This window comes from Arachis hypogaea, chromosome 10, assembly GCF_003086295.3.
Source record: "Arachis hypogaea cultivar Tifrunner chromosome 10, arahy.Tifrunner.gnm2.J5K5, whole genome shotgun sequence".
Taxonomy (NCBI): domain Eukaryota; kingdom Viridiplantae; phylum Streptophyta; class Magnoliopsida; order Fabales; family Fabaceae; genus Arachis; species Arachis hypogaea.
Window position 1 is genome coordinate 15,062,575 of NC_092045.1, and position 18,449 is coordinate 15,081,023.

General features: G+C 35.0%; 1 pseudogene; it reads right to left on the reverse strand.

The window, feature by feature from the left end:
• Nucleotides 1-7,799: 7,799 nt before the first annotated feature.
• Nucleotides 7,800-17,931, reverse strand: LOC112715233 (protein CELLULOSE SYNTHASE INTERACTIVE 1-like; annotated as a pseudogene).
• Between the last annotated feature and the right edge of the window lie 518 nt (nt 17,932-18,449).

Consider the following 18,449-nt stretch of genomic DNA (forward strand, 5'->3'; position numbering starts at 1 on the left):
TAGTTCCAGAGTTTTAAGACATTAGTATATTCCCACAGCCTTTCTGATGAGCCACACGTAACTCATAATAAATCCCTTCCATTAATAATTCAATAATCCTTAATATTTATCACATTTGTTCATATAAGGTAATATTAGTGCTTTAAATGCTTATATTATATAAATAAATTGAAATCTTTCGCACCAAAAGAAATATATAATTTTCATCATCATTGGGTGCAATATTTATATCTAACATTAATTTGGCAATTTAACATTGACAAAATTATATTCTTCACATTGTCAAAAACTATCCTAACTAGTCAAGCTCAAGAGAATTATAAAAGGGCATTTATGGACAAAGTTAAAGTCCTTAGAACAGTAATAAAATCATATGATACTATTTCATCTCTACCAAATAAATATGTGTTTCTTTATTTGTTATGCATGCTTGATAAATAAAATAATTATTTTTGGTTTGACAACTTTTTTCATCAAAATGTAAAGTGTTGAATATTGTAATAATAGGTTTATTTTGGATAATAAGTCTTATAACTATATGAGACTTCATATTAAAGACACTTCTGTAATAAAAATTTTCATACTCTTCATTAAGTAATTTATATTTTTTAACTATCAAAAATAAAAAATAATTAATTCTTGTATATGTGTACAGATTTGTGTGCCTATTAATGAAGATAATCTCCATTGATGTCTTGTTATCTTCGACATGAATAAGTGTCAAGTAATTTTGTTGGATTTCAATTTGGATTCTAAGAAGAAAGCCCGAAAAATATTCAACATTAAGCAACAGGTACATCATTTTTATATTCAAACATTTATAGCATAAATTTTATATCTTCGTTTATATAATTTTTATAATTTTTACCATTTATAAAAATACTAATTAAAACATAACTACTTATTTAGCCTTGTACCTTTGAAGGGATGCTTCAACATGACTCTTTCTATGATTTTGAGAGTACGATTAGATATAAGGTGTCTGAGTTTCCCATTTTAGAAACTCTCGAAATAGGGAGACAAAAGAATGACTCGTAATTATTTAAATCTTTATTTAGTTTGTCAAGCAATCTTTTTTCTTTTGTCACATTGTCTAACTAGTACTTTTTTTATATAAAATATAAAGTAACTTTGATTGCAGTATTTGAGTAGCCACTTTGATGAAGAACTGCATTTGGATTGATGATTATATCATTTATATAAGTTATATTATATGATAAATTCCTAATTGTTTAATTCCTAACTACATGAATGTGCCTTACTGCTGGTTTTATCATTTGAAGGTTGATAACGCAACTAAGATGTGCATTGCTATAGATTAGATTTTAAAGTCATACAATCTAAAAAGAAAAATCATTATCAAAGCTGCTAAGAACTACAAAAAATTTGAAGAAAAGAACAAGAATTTAGTTAAAAAATAAGAATACATGTTACTTCTTAATGCATTAGTTGAAAAAACTCTAAATAAAGTATGTTAATTATAAATTATATAAATAAGTTATTTTAGTGCTAGTACTTTGTAATGCGACTTTTTTGTGGTAGCTATCTATTTTTATAGAATCTTTCTACATATAAATTAAAATCTATAACAATTCTATATATTTATATTTTGAAATATTGAATTTTCTTTTATTTGTAAGAATGGATTTTGATATGTCACAATTTTTTATAGAATGTGTCAATATTTTTTATCATTCAAAGACATTTATATTGATTGAAGACTATATAAAATTCAACAAAAAACAAGGATATGCTTACAATTTTTGTAATGTATATATCACTTAAAATAAATACAGAAAAGTAATCCCTAATTACATTATTTACAAAAAGAATTTCAATAGCAATTGACTTTTCAAACATTACAAGACAATACATCCATTAAATAAAAATCAAGAAACCTCACAAGTATAATTTTGCATCACAAGTAATTACAAAGATCACATGTCCAATAATTTTAACTAAACAATAATCACTACTACATAACTAATTTGAATTAGTATGTCCAAAGCAAATTTTATACAAGTAAATATTATGAAATACTTTAAATTAACTGCTCTATTTTTAGTTAATTTGTATACCATTAGAAATTACTTTTATTTTTTATTCATTTGTTCAACAGTCAAAATAACATTACATCTATATAATCAGGTATAAATTAATAAATCATAAACAATGGTTTATAATCATTAATATGAAAATTATATATGTACTATAATCTGTATTTATATTTTAGGATTATTAACAATGGCTACTATTAAGTCTTTTTTTTGAGTACTCGTTGAAGTACTCTTTGTTTTGGTGATTTTAAATTAATAAAATAGTATTATTACTCAACGAGGAAAAAAATTGGAGAAAAAAATAAAAGATAATAGGCTTCAAAATGAATTTTATAAATGATAAACAATAACAAAGAACAAACACATTTATACCAATTATTAGCAACAGACAAACAGTGTTAATTTTAATCAATGGAAAGAATGAAATAAGAGAAAAAAAGAGAACAAAGAGTAACTTACTTGTAACATTTTGCAACTGCAGAGAGTGTGACCGTATCTGGTTCAAAGATAGAGAGTTTTGTTGTGTTGGTGACTTTGAATCGAAGACATGAGAAAAAATAATTGATTGTTCTAGTTGTAGTAACAAGGTCGACGACTTTGGAAAATTAGGAGGGACAAGAAGGTATATTCTTGAGAGTGAGGAAGAGGGAAGAAAAAAATGAATTTTTTTCTGTGAACATAGAAAATAGAAGAAGACAAAATTAAATGAAGGGGATTAGGGTTCTATGTTCTTCCCTCTTTCTCCATAGATTCAACGTTGCCCAATTCTAATTCTTTTTTTTCTTTTAAATAATTTATTTAAGGTTTATCACATATGGTGGTTTGATTTAACCAAACTTAAATATATGTACGGCGTATTAAGATATATATATATATATATATATATATATATATATATATATATAAAGTATTTTTTACATGTATTAAATATATTAATTTTTATTTTTGAAAATTAAAAATTTATTTACTGATTGAAATGAATGAGTACACATGTCATTAATTAATTGGAATATGTAAGAAGGGTATGTAATACCCTCAAATTAACTAGGTATGGAAGAAATCTCCATTAATAAAAGTTTGCAACAACTTTCAAGATAATATAAGTTCATATCAAATGTCTTTCTAATATCATCACATTTACTTTCCTTTGTCACCAAGGCATGAATAAAAGGACCGGTAGAAGAAGGTTAGAGGCAAAATAATAACATAAGTAGTAGCAATAACAGAATATTTAGTGATTACAATTACCCAAAATTAAGAAAATTGTCATATCATAAATAGCTATCAAATATGAACAGTAGCAATCTCATGCATTAAAACTGGAATCCTCAATTGTTAAGAATTTAGGGTCCTCAATATACTGCTTGAAGAGGTAGGACAGGGGATGTAACACCCTACCACATAGAGTGTTACACTTAAGTCGTAAAGCAGAGGTAGTGAAGTATACAAATATATATAATAAGAGCAGAGTGTCAAGGATACAAATATTCAAACTTCATACTCAACCTGCGAAGCTAAGACTGGCCAGAAAATATTTACATAAGTATATATACAAAACCCAAGTTTTCAAAATACTCAAAATAAACCCTAGTTCTCCATCAAAAGCCTTTGTGAGGTACAAGAGCGAAACAGCATAAGGGAGAAGTCTATACAAAAATATACATCTACAACAAAACACCCAAAACATGACATCCCAACCCCGCTGAGACAGGAACTCCAGACGCCTAGCGAGGTGCCTCTCGACCTGCATCTAAAAATCACAAATATATGTATGGAATGAAAACCGGAAGTTCTTAGCATGTTAATATTGCCCAACACACATAATATATACGATCCTGAGAAAGCCAGAGGCGATCCTAGAACTTCGACACTCAATTTTAAAACTTAAAGTTATAAACTAAGCTAGAATTTAGGTATCTAACTTAAGGTTTACAAATTATAACTTAAATTCTAACTTAACCCTTAAATTCCTACTTCCTCCAGCCCTCCGAACTCCGATTAAACTGCCCTCGTCACTGCTCTACCAATCTCATCCAAATGTCTTGCGCCTGTCGACAACGTAGCAAGCAATGCATTGCCGATTCTGTCTTTTCACCACATCGAGGGAACATGTTCGACTCAGAGAGTTCACGCTGGTGTCAGAAAGCCTCCGTTGGTAGGGAATCATGAATGGCAAACCATGCCAGGAGTTTCGCTTTCTCCGGGGCGTTTGCCCGCCATAACCATTTCCAACTTCGTCCCTCATTTCACTGAATCCTCCTCTTTAGTAACTATGCATATCCCTCTTTGGTTGAATAACCTTTACTAATATTTACTATCCAAACCCATCCAGGTTCAACTGTGTGCTGCCAAAACCAGTTGGAAGATTGCATCATGTGGAGAACTAACTCTGATAATGGTGTCGCAATTCACTCAAAACGCCAACCATATTCACTCCAAACCTCCTTGATAGTCAATTAAGTATCGGAGATATGGACAAAAGGGAGATAATCACATATTTTGCTTCCTGGATGCCAAGTATCAAGCCAAACCGATTGGTCCAAGTTACCAAGGCTTCAAGTCAAACCCTCTTGCAACAGCTGCATTACTTTTCCAATGCCCCTCCAACAAATAGATGCAATCTTTGAAACAGAAAATTTTAAGCTCAAAGACTTTTTGAGATATTAGTTGAGCATAATTTGGACCCAAAATTTGTCATGAAAATTTAGCATTTGCAAAACTACCAATCATTGCCACATTAAATAGAGAAGAATCTTGAATGTCCAGACTATCGAAATTTTTTGGAGTAACTAATATTTTTCAATTGGCCAAAGAGAGATATCTCTCATTAGTATTACCCTTCCAAAAGAACTGTCCGATGAGAGAATTAATCTTTTCACAAGCATAGCCTGGATGAAGAAAGCATTGCATCTGATAAATAGGAATAGATGATATGATCGATTTAACAGGACATAATCTCCCAACTTTATTCAACAGTCTCCCTTTCTATGATGCTTGAATTTTGTCAATAGTCTGTATAGCACAGACCCGAGACACTCTCGGGTGCCCCAAGTTAACACCTAAGTATTTACCCAAGTGTTAAGTAAAACAGATAGATGATACCGTGGTAAACATCTCCTTCTTTATGTTAAAAACATTTTTTGAACATATTGCTTTAGATTTCTGAAAGTTAACTTTCAATCTAGATGCTTTACAAAAAGTGTTTACGACTTCCATGACCATAATAACATGTCTCTTCTTAGCTTTGTAGAAAAGCAAGAGATCATCCGCAAACATAAGATAAGAAAACTCCCCCCTCCCCCTCTAGATACAGAAATTGATCCCACTCTCCTTCAATCACCTTATGCGAAATGTTACAGGCCAATCTCTCCATGCAAAGAACAAATAAATAAGGCAACATTGGATCCCCTTGCCTTAGTCCCCTATCTAGACTAAAGCTCTCAAGCTTACCATCATTCCACAAAATAGATAAAGAAGAAGAAACCACACAATTCATAATCAACCTGGTTATACTGCTAGAAAAATCAAAATTATGAAGAGAATGTTCCAAGAACCTCCAGTCAACTCTATCATATGCCTTTTCTAAGTCAACTTTAAAAGCTAAAGTTCCTTTCTTGGATTTCGTCTTTCTCATAAAATGAAGAATCTCTTGTACTATGACAATATTATTTATTGCTTCCCTACCTGGAATAAATCCTTCCTGAAGTAGGCCAATGATGTCAGAAAGAAAAGGTCGAAGACCGATTCACATAAAATTTTAGTAATAATCTTATACATCACATTACATAAACGGATAAGTCTAAAGTTTTTAAAAGATGTGGGTATCCCAACCTTTGGAATAGTGGCGGAGCTTAGTTCAGACAAGGGGGGGCCATGGCCCCCCAAACTTTTTATAAAAAACTTAGTAGTAGTTTTTCAAAAGATAAAAAATAGTTCAATTGACTTAAATACTTTACTATGACTTAAAGTATCTAATAAGTTCAATAAACAACACTCTCTCTATCTTTAAGTTCAAATATAAAAAGTTAGATATTTTTTATTTATTTAATTTAATATTATTTTATATTTTACTATTTATTTTATTTAATTTTTTTTATTCAATATTAATATTATTGTATTTGTATAAATTGATAAAAAAATTCAATAAATATTATAAATTTTAATATATATCCTTCTAACTTTTTCTTTACATATTTTACAGGATATATATTTAAATTTTTATATAAAATAATAATGAAAAATCAAATAATTGATACATTTTTTAAGAGAAAGGCTAATATTTAAGAAGGAGAACATATAAATTTTACAATATCAATACCTGTAGATAGTTCTACTTTAATGAATCACGAAAAAAGTGAGATATAACTTTCAAAAGTTCAAAAAGTTACATCTCATGACTTTAACCTTAACTTTTTGGAACGACATCTTGAAAAAAGGCTTTAAATTTGGCAATATCACCCAAACCAGAGAGATGAGATTAGACGAGCTTATCTTAAATGGAATCCATATAAAAAATATTTTGACAATTATTTTTTATCTGACCCCCTAAAATTTTGTTTCAAGTTCCGCCACTGCTTTGGAATAAGCACAATGAGAATTTCAAAAATTGACGCATCCATATGTCCCCCGAAAAACGCCAGGCTTACAATGGACATCTTTCCCAATGTAATTCCAATACTCCTTGAAGAAGTATGCCTGGATGTCATCAGGACCTAGCGCCTTGAATGAGTTCATTCTCATAACCGCCTTCTTAACCTCCTCTAAAGTGACTGGCTCCACGTGGCATCTACACGCCTCCTGGCTTTACTGAGGAAGGGGAATATCACCAAGAGCATCAATGTCAACCTGTTTTCTTCTACAAAATAGTTTCTTGAAGAACTTATTACTCTTATCTTTCAAATCCTCTATATCGTCAGTTCAAGTTCTATCTTCCAGGAAAATACCATAAATCTTATTCCTTCGTTGACGTATGATGGTCTGCATATGGAAAAAGCTTGTGTTCAGTTTAAATTATATATATTTCTAAAACAAATTATACTAAAAATTATATATTCAACAATAATTCATTGAATTTTTTTCTCGTCCAAGAAACTTTAATATAAAGATCATTGATAAGGAAAAATCAATAATATGAGATGAATAAGAAATTGAAGAGATTATTATAACTGGAGAAGGAAAAGAGATTTTGACTTTGAATGAAGAGGATGAACTTAGCAATATTGATCTTGGAGAATGATAAACGATAACATAATTTATGAAATAAAAAATTTTGATTTGCTTCCTTCTTAAGAATTTTGATCTTTCTAAAAACTTAAATTACAAAACTTACTTGCAATTTTTTTAGTCTATATCTGACATGAATGATATAGTAATTTGAATTTTAGAAGTTTTATTTTATTTATTTATTATTGTTTATATATGTTACGATACACAATACGATACAATAGAATATACAATACAAAAAAAAATAGCCTTTTTGATACAAGATATGTATCCCAATTTAATAACCTTGATTTGATCTAATATGGCTTAGTTGTTGAATTATACAATCAAATATTAATTTTGATTTTTAAGAAAAATATATATATGAACCAACAATTCCAAAGTAAACCCATTTAAATCTAAAAAAACATCACATGGCATTTTTACCCCTTCTTCTGGCGACCTCAACATGACACTTCATATTATTATTTTTTTTTATGACGAATTTGCTCGCCATTGTACAACCCCACAATGCATAAATGATAAAACAGACCCACTATATTCCCGAAATTGACATCATCCAAAAAGCATATAAGGTGCTCCAAGCAGGCCTGCTAGTGTTTATCCTAAGGCAATGAAGGTAACTTACACCTTAAAGTTACAAAGAATATTAATGATAAAAGAATTTGTCTGAAACCGGAGACAAAAAAATAAACAATTGCAGCTATATACACATTACAAAAGCATGACAAATAATAGAAAATGTGAAAAAAATTTAATTTAAACCATGTACCCTATGTTCCAGATCCAAAGCTTGATACTAAGAAAGGACAAGGGTATCACTTGTTGGACCATTGAAATTCTATTTCCAAATTCCTTGAGGGGCCACTTTTACTTTCCGGCAAGAGTGTGTACTCTCCAGATACTGCTCCCAGCATTACTACCCGATCAATTTGAATTGTCACTTTTCCAAATGAACTCTGTAATCAGATACCAGAAAACAGGTTCAGTGGAAATGTAAAAGCAAAAATTTAATTAATTTATAGATAGAGAGTTAGGATCGAATAATACCAATTTGATTAAAGTTACGTCAATTATAACTTTTTATAAAACATATATTTTATCTATCTAACCATTGCATTACAATAATATATAATGAAAGATAATTTATACCAAAATTTCATCGAAATCGGACATCACATCAATAATCCTGTAATTAAATAAAGTTTTGTTTATGTATATTTTGAACAAATATATCACGTTAATTTTCAAGTATATAAAAGGTATAACACACGATTTTTGGTTGAGATAAATATATGTTTAGAGAGGATCTATAACACACAAGCTTCTAATCCAATGGTTGGCATTTTAAAAAATTACATGAACAAAAAAAGAAAGTTACTAAACGGTGTAACAATTGATAGAAGTGTCAATCAATCCTAACTCAGAAGGAAAGAACTGAATAAATATCAGCATTTACCTTCCCCATTTTGCTCTTATTTTTGCAAGAAATATGAAGCTTCTGGCCTTTAGGAGGACTTTCAAAGGCCCATGAAAAGCTTTCGTCCCATTCCGGATTGGGGCCAGTTGAGACCACCTGATAAGCACATTCTCACCGTCATTAGTAATTTGGTATATTCTACCAGGAAAACTGATCTATGATAAAGTCCTTATTCAGCAGAAAATACATTGTTCCTAGTGTTACATGATACACTCACTTACTCAGGCAATAAATATATAACCCTTAAGAACTTAAGATTGTCATTAGGGAAGGGACAAGAACATAAAAGCTAAGTACTTTCACATAAATCATATCTGTATTCTATAGCCTACAATGTGTCAACAAACCCACAGTGGCAATATGCATGACCAGCAGAAATTTTCTTTTAAGTTTGTTAATGAGTTTCGACTTTTAGAGGAGAATGGAATAAAGAAGGGGTTGAACTTTAAAGTCTACCCTGTCCCAAAAAAAAAAAAAAACTTTTTGTGTAAAATGAACTAATCTTCATACTTCAAGCCCTTCTCTTCTAGCTTCCTCCTCAAAACCAATAACTTAAAAACTCACACACAACAGCTATATAAAGGATATGGTAATTGATCATTTCCATTTTCATTCGGATAGAGTAGGTAACTTTATCAAGAGACATGGAGATACAATCATCTATAAGTCTCATAGTAAGGTTATATAATGTATCGATCTACTTGTCTGTACATTTTACCCATGTCACTTCACCCCATGCACAAGAGTAGATCATAATATCATAATATGCAATAATTATTGCTTAAGAGAAAATATATACCTTGGTCTGCCGTGCAGGAGTATTGCCAAGTGTCAGCTTGCAATAAACACTTGGGTTTCCAACAGACTGCTTCATATTATTACCACGCTTGATGATCACCACCAGTGTACCAGGCAAACACTGCAACAAGAATTCTGCCCTTTCCTGAAACCGAGGCGGGCCTGACTGGATTAAGTATTGTAGCAAAGGAATAGCATCTGCAGCTGCTATGGATTGAGCTCTTGAAACTTCTGCCGGGCATGCAGTCCAAGCTTGCCTGAGCAGAGAGAGTGTGTCTAAGGCAGCTTCCTGTGTAGCCTCTGAGCCTGTCTTTAAGGATGTAACGAGATGAGGAATGCTAAGAGTTGCCGGTTCAGTTGCTCTCAATCGTGGGAAGTTGCTAAATAGAGAATTTAAGGCTTTCAGATACTCCTCATTCACAGTTCCGGTAGCCCACAAATCTTTCTCAATAGCAGCTAAAAGACCATAAAAACTTTGTTAGCTCATTGATTACAGAATTTTTTTTTTGGGGTGGGGGTTGAGGGACAGAGAGGTGTGGTGTTCCTAATAGCATAGCAAACAACCTAAACACAGCAAATTACTGATGTTCAAAAATCAACTTCGATTAAAACAGCATCTACATATTCTCGAGTTATTTATGTTTCAGACTTCAACCTATATTTTTTCAGTTACAGTAATATAAAACTTAGCAGAGTGCTAGGCTATCTTGCACAACGAGGTTATATTGGCTGATGAAGAGTCAAGTTGTTCAACTTGTAAAGCAATCACCTCAAGTTCACAAATTTTAAAAAAAAAAAAAACATTTTTCTTGTTCCTTCCGTTCATTTTATCTTTCACCCAAAAAACCCACCAGTTCTGTTATCATTAAAATACCCATTAACTTCTTCGTATGTAACAATCTGCTTATGAAAAACATTTCAAAATAAAGGTATGCCTGGGCTTATAGAAAGGTAGAAAGAAATGAATTACTATGAGAGAACAATTAGTTAATGCAAATATGAGGAAATCTGGACCATGATCAGAGGAAAAGTAACAAAGACATCCTTCTATGAATTACATGAAAACAAAATATTATCCAGTTGATCAGAATAAAATGATGTGTCAACACCATCATGATAAGTGAACTCACCGGTTATTGCTCTGACTGTTTCACTGGAAGCATACTCCTGAATAGTGTGATTTGAAAACAGAAGTTTTATAAACATCGCAGCCTGAACAGATGTTTCAGGATCACTAGAACCTATCAGATCTAGAACCACCTGAACACCACCGGCCTCTGCAACTGCTCTTTTATTTGATCTACTGTACATTACAAGGTTTTGCAAAGCACATATGGCTACAACTTTCATTTCTTCTGTTGGTTGCTCCTCGAGCACATTCACTAAAGCCCGACAAGCTGAAACTGCATCACTTGTTCGAGCAAGACTTTCATTCTGGAATAAATCACCAAGAGCCAAAGTTGCTAATAGCCTTGGCTGCTGTGCTTGGGTTTGTGGGTCCAAGAGGTACTGGGATAATGGTAAGATGGCTGATTTAGTAACTTTGGTTTCTCTGATCTTCACATTGTTTAGCAATACTTCCAAGAGTCTTGCAGCAGTTTCCTCGCATTGATGAGATCTTAGGAGCTCCAAGAGAGCTTCTATGGCACCACTTTCAGCCATTGCTTCTGCACTGGTTCCATCATCACTTTCCAACACAAGAAGGGCATTTAATGCACCAACAACTGTGCTCTCTGAGCCAGATCGAAGCAACCTTACTAAAACAGCAACAGGCACCTCCAAGTAGAATTCAGAACTAAATTGCAGAACACATGCCAAAACAGAGGCAGCAGACTCCCATAAAGCATGGGGAATGGAAGGATCAGCTTGCAATATCACTTTGGAAATTTCAACAACACCACCCTCTTTTGCAATTTCATTAGGCCATATATGTGCAATACTAACAAGGGCCTTCATAGCTCTCTGCTGCAAAATGTGTATACCAGAACCAAGAACTCTTATGAGCGGGCCAATTACTTGTTGAATCACTGGATCTTTCTGAAGGTGTTCTTCTAAAAGTAGATGTGAGAGAAGTTCAGCAGCCAATTGTTGTACTGCTGATATTGGAGAATCAAGCAAAGGGATAAGAGGCTCAATAGCTTGGTGGGAAGTCAACGTGTAATCAGCACGACACTGTGGATGCTCTAAGATATTAACCAAAACCTGCAATGCACTATGTTGTCCATCAGGCCCAAATTCTTGTCTCGTCAGCATAGAAAACAGGGGATCTACCACTTTAGCAGCAGATGGTCCTTTAGCTATGCTAGCATTATTTGTCAATATCCGCAAGAGTTCCGAAAAAGCTGCACATAGATAGTCAGGTGCTTCAAGAAGGATGTCAAGTATGCTTTCAATAACTCCAGCTTTCACCATTTCCACTTTACAAGCAGGCCTGTCTTTTCCTAACTTGACCAGAGCTCTCGATATGGCCTCATGAAGAACATAGTTCCTACCATACAGTAGGCCAACAAGAGGGATAACTGCACCATGTGCAGCAACTAATTCAGCGAGTTGCTCATCATCAACAAGCCTATCCAATGCCCGAACAACAGAGTGTTGAGCTGGACCAAACTCGCTTACAAGGAGAGAGACCAGAGGTTCCACACAGCGTGCAGCAGCCATCGTAGACCGAATCCTTGTATTTGCAAAAAGAACACAACACAATTCAGCAGCATCCCCTTTGAGGTCCATTGAACAATTTGATGAAAGGATCCTGCAAAGAACATCCACTGCGTTCATCTCCACATCTGCAACAGCGAGTGCTCTTGAAGGGTTTTCACTCAGTAACCTAACCAATGCAGCAATTGCAGCGTGCTGCTCCCTCTCTAGACCTGTATTAAGAATCTCTACCAAGGGTTTAACAGCTTGTCGAGCAGTATCTGCATTTCTAATATGGTCAGCAGAGAATAAACTTTCTAAGGCTTTTGCAGCGCTATGCCTTGCAGCTCTTCCTCCTAAACGCAGGACAGCCACAAGTTGAGTGACAGCACCAAACGCAGATTCATGTCTCCGTATCTCAGCACTGCCAAACAGAATTCCTAACAGATCTGTAGCAGCTTCTTCAGTTGCATCTTGAGGACCTAGCGAAAGATATTTAGTTATTGCCTCCAAGGCCCCAGACTCTACCATTACAATCTTATTTGATGGACAATCTCTAGCAAGCTGGGTCAAAAGCCCAAGTGCTAAAAATGGTGCTCCTGGACGATCTGGAATTGGTTTAAGCAGATCAACAAGGGCAGGTATTGCCTTTCGAGAAGTGGCACCAACTCTGATGTCATCAACTCTAAACAACCTCTCAAGAGCAACTTGATCAGGATAACGCACCAAAGAAAATTCTTCAGACAATTCCAGAAGATCCTGAATATCAGTATCGGCACAGCCAAGCAATGTGATGAGTCCATTTGCTGCCCCAGAATTAGCCACAGAAAGAAGTGTTCCCCTGCTGCCATTACAGACCAGACTAGCTATTGATTGTGCTGCAAAGTATTTGTTTGCTGATTCTTCTGACTTCAGCAAATTGGCAAGAGCTGGTATAGATTTCATGGTTGCATGTGCACGTATAATATCTCTATCTTGGAATAATATTGCCAACAACAAAGCACAAATCCACATGCTGCTGTCTTCTTTATCATCAATCTATAATTTCGCGATAAAAGATCACAGAAACATTAATACACAGAAATATAGTTATTCGTAATATATATTTGACTAGTAACTATTACATGAGTCAAAAGTCAATGAAGTGGGTTTGTGTATTTATTTTTTATTGACTTAAATGTCATGGAAAAATGCACTTATTACCTGACTATACTGTGAGAAATAATTTGAGATCTTCTCTGAGAGAACCTCAATCGCTCCAGCCTCCATTATTGCAATTCTACTTTTTTCATCATGACAAGCAAGGATACACAGTAACCATATAGCTAAGTTGGCACCAGATATAATGGCAGTGCCACTGTTTGATTGATCATCACTGGATTCTTCTTTTGTATGCCGGCAAATGCTGATGACTTCCCTATTGTCATCTCCATGATTGGCCAAAGATGAGTCTGAAGAATTAAGCATATCAACAAGTGATCGAACAAGATCAGTACACAAGTTTGAAAAGTTCAGATCCTCCAGCAGTTTCTGATGATTTACTTTTGCAGCACAAATAAGCACTGCAGCTCCTCCAATTCTTTTTTTTACATTTGTGGAAGTGGAAATTATCCTCTTAGCTATTGAAGATATACATCCAGATGCAGTAGCAACAGTGTCCCCTAAGACAAGAGGCTGATCCTTACATAGTCGTGATAATATCTCAATAGCTTTATCCTGTAATGTTGGTGTAGAATCAGCAATAGACAGGACTATAGGGCTTATGCTTTTAGGGAATTCAGCCAAAACTGTCCATGCAGGTTTACTCTTTCCGCTGGTTTTTTCTGATCTGGACAGAATAGCAAGTGCATCTAGAGCCTCCAATGTGGCAGCAGATCCATTAATGGCAGAATCTAGAAAAGAAACTAACGCAAGAACAGTACCAGCACGATTCACACATTCTGTTACAGCATAATCAACTTGCCTAGAATGTAAGAGGCGAGCAATTGCTGCTGCTGCATGTGTTTTTCCAGAAATTGTGCCTTCACGTAATACTCTTGTAGCAGGCATGATAACCTCTTCTGCAACAGCTTTCTCTGCAATTTCACCATCTAAAATAAGATTTGCCACAGCACATGTTGCCAACTCTGCTACTTCCAAAACTGAGGAGTTGGCTAGTGCAATCAATGGAGACAATGTATCTCTAGCAATAGCAGCTACATCCCTGTTCTCTTTGATTGAAAGAAATATTGCAGCCAGGCAGTGTGAGGTTTCCATCAAGACACTTTCATATTCGACATTAAGCAATTTCGAGACTGATAGAAGAGTTTTAACAGCAATGCTGCTTTCACGCACATCTTTTCTTGTTTCAAAAAGTCCTGCTAGAGCTGCTGCAGACATCGCCTGAGTTTCTTCCTTGGTTGAGCCCAAAATTTTTATCATTGTACCAATTGCATCACTCGCAGCACTACCTTCGCGTAAAATATCACTAAGAGGAACAACAGAAAGCATACTTCTCAAGGCATCTAAGACATAAACCTTAGATTCTGGTAGATCACTAGTCAATAGTGCTGTAAGCTGGCTAATAGTTGCTGTATCAGATTTATGGATTAAGTGATTCAAGGTTTTTGCAGCAATCTCCTTCCCATTTGCGCTTCCATTCTTTAATAGCCACAACAATGCGGGAACTGCATCAGCACTTTCAACACAAGCACGTATATCCTCACTATGATTGCATAGGTTTCTAAGGATTGTTGCTGAATCTTCTTTTGCTTTTGCAGATCCTTACTCCAAAATTTGCACAAGCGGAGGTATACCACCAGCAGCAGTAATGGCCCATTTACTTTCATCATTTTCATTAGACAGAAGGCATAGTAGGGCAACAGCACATTCTTGCTGCTGTTCTGATGAAAGTCCCAAAAGAGATATCAACAGCTGAACTCCTTCACGGCCTTGAAGTGCACGCCATAAACTGCCTCCACTATTGCACAGTGTCAAGAGAGCTTTTAGAAGCTCGTCTTGCACTTCGCTGGTAGCCATTGTTATTAAACCAACTAGCAAACGCTTTGCATCGGAATTTGTAAGTTTAATTGATAGTATGGGATTACTATATAAACTAGCCAGCGCTTCAATGGTCCGTTCCTGCACAAGGAAGGGAGACTGAGACTTAAACTGATTGAGTAATGTCTGCTCAACTGCCAAAGGATCCGATGCTCTTGTGGATTCTGCCTTTTCATCATATATCATAAGAGCCGAAGCTAAAGCCCCTAAAGTGTCAGCAATTTGTGCAGCTGAAGTGCATGATTCAAGGCTTTGACCAAGGCTGGAGATCACAGAAGACAAGCCACCAGAGATGTTCGCTAGGGCACACATAGCATTTTCCTGTAATGCTTGAGCATGCTCTCCTTGCATGAACTCTTTCGAAGGCGCTATGGTAGCATTAATCAGAGTAGGAATGCCATTAGAATTGGCTATCTCTCGTCTTGCATCTTTGCACTGAGCCGACAGAGATTTGAGCGCCCCGGCTGCTTCAGCTCTAACAGGGGCATCATTACCAGGGCCTAATAGTTTGAGAAGATGTTTTGTTGCCTCTGCTGCCAACACTTTTGAACAAATAGATGCATCCTCCATCATCAAGAACGCAAGTAAAAAGCACACATTGGCTTGAGTGCCAGACTGTCCTGTTGTTAGTAACTTCACTAATATGTCCACTCCTCCAGCTTGTACTGTGGCATTCCAGAATCCCTCTGTACTGCTGGAGAGATTCTTCAATGCTCCAGTCAATAAATTGTCAACTACGTTTCCAGTCTTCATGCCCTTTTTCAATTGTTCCCAAAGAACTGGCACAACACCTTCAGTTGAAAAAATTTTTGAACCAACATGATCTTTGGCACCATCTTGAGAGACAGCATAAATAGTCTTGGCAGCAGCTACTTGACCTTCACCAGAACTGGACTTGAGTAAACTAAGCAATGGAGGAATGCATCCTCCAAGCAAGACTTTAACCCTCAGCTCATTTTCTTTACAAAGGGAGCCCAAGACAGTTGCTGCCTGTATCTTCACATTCAAGGATCCTGACCGGAGAAGGGAAACAAGCACTGGAACTGCTTGAGAGTGAGATCCAACAGCACTAAAAGCATTTTCACGCATATCAATAAGCTCCGATAACTGCTTCAGGGAGTTCTCTTTCTCTAGCATAGAAGATGAACTCTTACGCAGCTGCTCAATGCATTGGGCAACACTTGCCAATGTCCCATCTGGATCCTCCATGCTGCTACTACGTTCTCTGAAACAGAATATTAATTTAAGATACACATGTTTGTATATAAGATTTGTATGCCCAAATATTCAAATTTCCATAATCCATATAACAAAATATCAAGTTAGCTGGTTCTATGTATGAAGTTCTTAAGAAAAACATTCTGTATCAGACATTTTGACACAGAAAACAGACTAGAACACCAGTACAAGAAGATGTATTCGCAGGTGCTAGCTTGACTGCAAGCAGAATCAATGAGGCTAAAGCATAAAATGCCTCTAACAGAAGAAAGTAAAACAACTGACTCAAGCAACATTTTACTAGGCTGCAGATTGTTCCTGTTTGACAAGATTTAAACTTTAAAGGCATGTTTTAAGATTTAACTAACCTCAGTCCCATCTTCAAAACAGAATGGGGTGTTGGAGACTCTGTATCTTGAACCTTCCCATCACCATTTCTTTCCTGCAATAGAAAAAGAATGACATTCAAGAAGGTCAAATGGAATGTCTGTATATCTCTAAATAGTTCCATATGTTTACCACACCAAGTTGCTAATAATATATACACAATACAATATCAATTTAGAAGCATGTGATATTGTTCTTTCCTTACTCTCATTATTAATTCCGTACTACATTGAAACGAGTTATCTCTTTACTCATTCCCCTATTTATAAATCCTGTAAACTATGGAAAACTAAGCATTAGGTAAACCACAACATATCCCATCTTGATCAAATAAGACCATTGCTTCAACTAAGTTTTTTTTTTTTTTCTCATTTATTTTAGGATTGTGGCAAAACAGAGTGTACCATGCGAATAACAATGAAAAAAAAAATTTACGGAGCTGCATATGTATCCCCATACGTTCATATGTACCACAAATATCTAACTGACTAACTAACTAACTATTCCATCAAGATGTCAGAGTCATGAATTAAGGATGAAACTAGATAGGAAAATAAGAATGAAAAAAATGGAAGCCGTGCAGAACTGAAGTACCAGGTCATTAGCAGCGAGGGTGGTGCCATTGTTGGCAGCTAACCTCCAAGTCAACGTGGTTGCCATATTCGGTGCAAGGATACTCCCTAATCGGATTAGTCCAGGACAGTGCCCCCCTTCTCCAGATCTACTCTGGAAAGAATATCAGAACATCAAAGCCTCCCTGTCCCTGCCACAGCACGAATGCACAAATCAGAAACCAATCATGAATCAGTCAATCGCAAACTAACGCGAATTAGTTCTAAAATATCAAATGCTTATAATAATCACATCAATTGGAGTGAAATAACCATCATTAGTATCTACATCTGAATCAATTTAGTCTACACTACACGTGCACGGTGAAATTTCACAAACCAAAAAAAAAAATGCAGATCAACAACCGAGGAAGTGGAGAGAGGAAAGCATGTAGTGAGTGTTAGTCAACTCTAGATCAACACGGCAGGAAAAAAAAAACGAAAGGAATGATTAAAAATGAAAGTGTGTGAGAAATGAAAGCGATGTTAGTAAGTTGAGAGAGAGGAATGGGAATAGAACCTTGAGAGAGGAGAGAGTGGGAAAATGGCGGTGGTTTATTGTTTATATAGGTTGGAAATTTGGAATATGATGGGATGGGATGGGATAGGAAGGGTGTGAAGAGCGAAGAAGCTTGTGGTGTGGTGGTGATCGGATGCTGTGATTGTGTGTGTGAATGTGTCGCCGTCATCAGTGGAGAAAACAGCACCGACAGCTTACAGCTCAGATATTCCAACGCTCAATTTAACGGCTAAGCTTCGGCTTCACAGTTAACGTTTATTTGTTAACTTCTCTCTCTCTCTCTCTCTATATATATATATATATAACTAACACGTGTTATAAGACAGTAAGACACACATGCCTTAAAAGAACAAATTAAGATTATTATTTATTATTAATAAAAAAAATTTAAATTTTAATAAATATACAACCTTTATACGCTTTTGATTTTTTATACGGAGAAGAGAATGTAACAATACAACAATGTGGAGAAAAGAGAT